Consider the following 6,816-nt stretch of genomic DNA (forward strand, 5'->3'; position numbering starts at 1 on the left):
TAGTGCATGTTTCAAAGGAAAGGATCCAGGAACGACAGATATCATGCATGCACTCAGTGAATTCATGAGGAACAGATGTCCTTTGCAGTCAGAAACAAGGGGAGGCACTTATGTTTTGAATTATTTAAACATATGAGAGCAAAGAACAACCAAAAGATAAAAGAGAAAGCATTTTTGCTGTGTTAGTCCAAATTCTATATTCTCATAGTCATTCAAAATCCTGCTAGGGGAGATTAATAATAAGTTATTGCTGGCAACAGGCCTTTACTTGAAAGACCCCAAGCAAGATTAGACTGCTCCTGTRTTGGGCTGTTTGAGGAGATCAGGTGAGTTCCTACCCCCAGAAATCTGTGATTCCATAGCACATGAGAAAATGGTTTYACACCCTAGGGATTGTTTTTACAGYGAGATACATCCYGACTTGCCCCCWKTATGGTTTGTACYACTGGAAGGTGAYAYCTCAGGAAATATCKCATGTSCAGCTGCCCTGTCCAAGGCAATGCTCCGTCCATGCTCAAGATGCTGTGAGCTGTGGGACTCTGGAGCTCAGTGAGGACTCTGTAGTGGCAAAAAGGTGATAAAGGAACTGGAGCACCTTCCTTATAGGTACAGGCTGAGAAAATTTGAGCAGCTTAACCTGGAGAAAGTTGTGTGGAGACCTCACAGCACCTTCCGGGTCTGAAGGAGCTACTGGGAAGCTGGAGAGGGACTGTGGATCAGGAAAAGGGGTAAGGGCTTCAAACTGAGAAAGACTGGGTTTAAATTACATTTTGGGAAGGAATTGTTCTCTGTGAGGRTGGKGWGGCCCTGGCACAGGGTGCCCAGAGMAGCTGTGGCTGCCCCTGGATCCCTGGCAGTGCCCAAGGSCAGGYTGGACARGGCTTGGAGCAGCCTGGGACAGTGGAAGGTGTCCCTGCCCATGGCTTGGGGTGGCACTGGATGATCTTCAAGGTCCTTTCCAACTCAAAATATTYCATGATTTTGGATTACAAAATCACTGACTGCAAAATGAGCCAGGACAAACTTTTAAGGCCAAATGAGCAAATTTACAAACTGAAACCCAATAAGCTAAAATACAAAATAAATCACCTCTCTCCAAATCCCTCTGCCCATCACAGCAATCATGACCATGCACAGGAATAACTTCTCACTTTGCCTTTCACCGTCAATATTTTCATGAAGGTTGTTTAAGACCTTAGTTAGTTTTGAAAAGCAGACAAATGCAATGAGCATACATCTGGTCCTATAAAAATCAAATGGGATATTCCCTCTGTGATAACAGGATTTTTATAACAATCCTGATAGTTCTTAASAGGGATTAGGTTTAAGTAGGAAGGGTCGCAATATTGGGAGTCAGATTTTTTTTGTGGTCTTTTTATACTATGATTTTGTTCCCAAAATACACATTCTGTTAGAAATAACAGTTACTATAATGATCTAGAATATTGTTAAAGTCATCAAAGTTAGGAAGGCAAGAAAGTAAATTAATATATGAAATAGTTATGCTTTTCCAAGATGAAACATCTCCCAACTAACKGGAAAAATATCTAGTGGTGTAAATCTATGCCTAACACAGATGTAGTGACAGCAAAGTACATTTTGCCACATTCTATAATTTAAATTATTSAATCTCTGGGAGTGTAAAATGTTTAAAACACTGTATTCAAAAAAGAGTATTGTATATTTTTAGTTCCATATGCAAGATATGTGCAGAGCTGAAAGTTACAGTGAATGTCAGGAAAATCATAAGTAAAATTACAGGTGAGAGATGCAAAGGAASAGTCCATTTCAGGAGCACTGTACATCTGTAAGTCATAATTAATGAAGCATTTTGTAGATTCATTGGTCAACTCTTGCCTAAATTMAAATAAATCTCATCATCATGGAAGCAGTACTGGTACTTATGGACTAATGCATATTTTGGGTTGAGATGTAAATAGCCACTTATATATTTAGAAAGACATGTATTTAACTTGTGGGTGTTTTCATTAATTTTGTAGTCAGTTTTATTTAGTTATGAACAAGATCAGAGATAATTATTGCAATYTAGCAACCAAACTTATACAGGAAAGGCAAATGTTCACAAATTGTACAGGGGAAAATGAAGATGTGGGACATGAAAATTGATTCCCCCCWCCCCCYGCYGTGAGATTTTGTCACRAAATATCAACATTCTGAAYTRAAMCAACTCCAAAGTGTTGGCATTTTTTAAAAACAGAGCTGGAAATACTTTTCCTGTGTGAAAAAGCCCAAAAGGATACTTTGAGTTTTTGTCCCAATTTGATATCAGGACAAAGTGTTTCAATAACAGAATTTCCTGTGTGATGAAAATGCTGGTTATCTGTCAGGTCTTCMGAAAATCTGAAGAATTTCACAAAATAATACATGGAAGCAAATATTGGTGAAGAAAATCCAGCTGTGCTGCTTGCAGCAGCAGGAAGCTCAGCCTGAGGGYTCCAGACTCCCTGATGCTGCACACTAGAGATAGAAAAACATATTTTGAATGCAGTGTCAAATGTTAGGAGCCAGAAGAGAAATTTTCTCATGACACTGAGTAATATCTCAGAGGATATTTCCAAGAGGCCCTTGGTTTTCATCTGCACTCTGTTTATTAAATTACTTTCTTTGCACAACTTGCATTTCCAGCACTCCTCTGACACATTCATTGGTTAATAATTCGATATCTAATTATTTGCAAATGTACTATTTGTTTTATTATTTGCAAGAGCTTGTGTATCTTTGGACAAGAACCTCTGAACTGTGAAAGAATATCATTGTGATCTAGTAACATGTTACTGATTCAACAATATTCTGACTGGAAATGAATCACAGTACTGAGTAATCAAGACTTTAAACTCATTTAAAAAGTTGATTTGCAATTCACTTGAACTTAATCAGAAGAWAAGCTAAAGAATTCCAGAAAGAGATTTCTAAGATTTAATATCTCTTACCCATATTTTCCCAACAATAAGATGTCATAGAATCATGGAATKGTTTGGGTTGAAAGGGGCTTTAAAGATAATCTTGTTCCAACCCTCTGCCATGGRGGTTGSCATGTCACTTGATTTCTCTTCATTTCAACCAGTATAAAGTTGGATTTAACATGATTTTGAAGGATACCTTTCTCTATTCCCCCTCCAATACATTATTTTCTGTTATCTTTATCTATCTGAGAATATTTCCATGCATTGCCTATGAAATGCTGTGCTAAATTTGAAGAATATTTTGGAACTTAAGCCTAAAAACTCCATCACCAGGCTAATTTGATGGAGAAGCATTCCCTAATTGCTCTAGACAGCTGGTTTTACAACCCAGTGTTTTTTGTGTACTAGGGGATGGTTTTGGAAAATATGGCCAAATAAAAAGAAGGCAATGTGAGTGCAGAATGGCTTCTGTGATTAACTGTGCAAAGGAAAACTGAGAGGAAGAATAAAATGTAGTGACTATGTACTTTTGCAATGAGAAATAAGAGCTGATATAAATATTTGTCTTTTTTCTTGGAATCAGGATTTTGTTAATTTATTTTATGTTAGGAGAGAATAAGGATTTTTCAATGCTGGCTCATCACAGATAAATAAAACCTTTTAATAGTACTGATGGTAGTTAATGGTAGATTTTTTTTATAGGCAGTCTCAAAAGCCTGGGGCGTTTGCATTAAAACCAACCAGCTCTTGTGTCATCTCATATTTTCCTCAGTATCTGACTTTAGTCACGATTATGGACTCCAGTCTGATAAAGAACCTTTCCTTTCTCTGGAAGAATTTCTACCTACCATGAAATAGTGGAGGAAAATGACCAACATGCTGACTGAAAATTCATAGCCTGGAGAGCAAAAAGGGCTGTTCCATAGATTGGATATTTTCAGAGATATTCGGTGGGCTTGCACTGAACCATTTGTGACATGACACCTCTGTGAGCTCCATCCTGAAGAGAAGGAGACACCGATTGTCATCAGCACATGGAGACATGAACTCTCCAGTGAGTGAATGCAGCTGCTTTTMAGGTGGCTAATTCTTCCCCATGTCCAGATCAGGTCCATATGTGCATGAAGTTGTCCTGTTTTATGCTGTGTTTCTAATCCCATTCTTACTCATGTCTAGTTTTCCTGCTGGTTTCTCCATTGACTSTGCTCAAGCACTTCCATTTATGCTTTCCACAACTTTCTGGAGCATGGAAGGCTCTCCTAACTTCAGCTTTCCCTAACAACACTCAGGAAAATCCCTCCTCTGCCCATCATGTCCATTGCCATCCACTTAGGTAAGGGACGTGGCGAATAAAATGGAAAAAATGTAAATAGCCAAGTTAGAAATAGTCTGATGGTGATGTGAGCAGGATATTAATGTAAGGAAAATATGATATAATATCTCACTTTAGGTAAAACTTCAGTGGAATATGAAGTTACTTGAGTGTTTGTGACTACTGTGAGTTACTCTTACATTCTCCTCTTAGCATTTGGCAGAATGGACTGGAAGATCTAGATCAGGTAGTAAGAGATATTTTGCTGGTTTTGCTCCATTCAATATTGACATTTTACAATGAGAATTAGATAGACCTTCAAAATATTCAAAACAAACCATAAAAAGCTTTTGATACTTCTGCAGTTCAATAATCATTGAGCTAGAAGCATTATTATRCTAAAAAGAGTTTTAAATGACTGGTGCTTAGGGTTTTCCCAATGATTATGCTTTGCTTTTTAACTGGTCAAATTCCTTCTGGAAATCCGATTAATTAAAACTGGCGATTTAAAGTAGTTTTAGCCCCCTTTTTTAATGTTTTCAAAACAGCCCTGAAAGAAAAACTTACCATATACACCTCTTTCCTCTGCATGAAGTCATCTTATTTGCAAAAGCCAGGATAGATTTTAATAAATGCTYTCTCCTCTTAATAAATAACACATGTTCTTTTATGTATGTGTTCAGTAYGTGAAAGGAGTTTTCACCTCCTTTTCAATACAGAGCCAGAAATATCTGGTAGAAAATTTAAGTGAGTAAATTCAGATTTTTTTCAGGAACATGTGAGAACTCTTTGGATYGTTGAAATCTGAATTTTGATACTTGGCATTTTTACAAATTTTTACACTTCTAGTCACTATATAAGCAGTCACATTCAGATTTTTTTCATTSTTAATATACTAAATTAATAAATTTCTTAAATGATAATAATTGATRTTAAAATTCATCATTAACATTGCAAAAGGACGTACTTGAAAGCCAGGAAAACACCAGCAGCAGGGATGCCTGYTTGGATGGCTGCATTAAGGTAGAGCTGGAGATGGTGGAATTACCATAAAACCCAAGGAAATCTTGTAGGCTGACACCAGGCCTTCATTTATATCCATTGTCCTCATTTTTTGTGAGAAGTGCTAGCCAATAATAGGAAGCAAACCACACCAATTTGCTTCAGCATGTTAAAATTTGCAAGTTTTTTTTTTTGTCTTTGTGGAAATTGTGTGGTATCACAGAACTTTTAGGATATTGAATTCCCCTTTACTGTCTTTTAATTTTGTAAAGGTGCATGGCCTTAAAACAAGAAAAAAGWGAAAAGAAAATGTGYGTTGAGGTCAGCAGRAAGTYTGAAAGGCTATTAACCTGAATATTAAATGAATGACTTATGCTCTAGAATCTGAGGCTTGCTCTGGTTTTCACCTCAAACATTTCARCTTGTATCCCATGAGGAGAACTGGAAGTGCCTGTATTTTAAATTAATACAATTATTCTTGATAGGTAAACTTAAATACTGAACAATAATTTGCTATACTAATCCTCCTAGCTAGCAAAATCTGATTATTGACACAGAGCTGATGGGTTTTAAGTTGTGACCTCAGTAATTTCCAGAGTTTTCCATTAAAAGTTTGACTGAAAGAGAAAGATGAAATTTACTATTKATAATAATTGAATTTTATTTCCATAAATGTTATTGAGGAAAAATTTGCATTTTTTTTTGGAAGACTCAATCCTCAAATGCAGCAACCCTCATCACTTGAATTCACAATTTTGATGTTCAGGGAGGAAAACATTGCCACAAATCTCAGTGGTTTGAGAAGACAATGTCAGCTTTTGAATGCTTAATCTATTTGTCATTTTGAAGTTATGTCTTTAGATTTGTTTTTAAACAGATTKWAAAAAAAACCAGAAATTAAATGGTTTTGAGAATGATRTGCTAACAATGAAAGAGGAATACAGAGAACCCAGTGCTTCTAAGTGAGAAAATGTGTTTTTAGAAAAATATGTGCTTGTTTTACATTAAATTAGCTAAGTATAACCCCAATCCTCTGTGTCACATGGCTCCTTTCTGCTTAATGAACAATAATAGAGCAGTGAATGTTATAAACCCAGCATTTATGTCAAAAAAYCTTTGGATAATCTTCAAAAAAAGCAGGTGTTCACCAAACCTGATGTTTGGGAAAGAAAGTAATTGCACAAGCTGAAGACAGGTAATAGTGCATGAAAACAAAGGTTTGCATCAGCTCAACTCARCAGTGCAAAGAATTCCTGCTTAAACCTTCAGGAATGAAAAATTACCTTCTCTCCTTTATTAGGACAAGACTTGTAGGCCTCAAACCTCACTGTAATTGATGGGAGGACCTACCACAGCATGAWATACATTTTAATTGCAAACATATTTTCTCCTGCTGTTCCCTGATTCATGTGCATGTATAAAATGTGAAAACCATAAGAATGAAACAGTAAGGATTTTCCACTTGGTAATATTCAAATATTCATGCTTTCTCCCCTCTTTTTATGGACTGGAGGTTTTTCTGGTTTTGTTTTGTCTTTCTTTAGGGGGCAGATTTTTTTTTTTTTTTTACAGAAGGAA

Source organism: Malurus melanocephalus, unplaced genomic scaffold (genome assembly GCF_030028575.1).
Source record: "Malurus melanocephalus ecotype Western Australia unplaced genomic scaffold, MMel_1.1 scaffold_242, whole genome shotgun sequence".
NCBI classification, from domain to species: Eukaryota; Metazoa; Chordata; class Aves; order Passeriformes; family Maluridae; genus Malurus; species Malurus melanocephalus.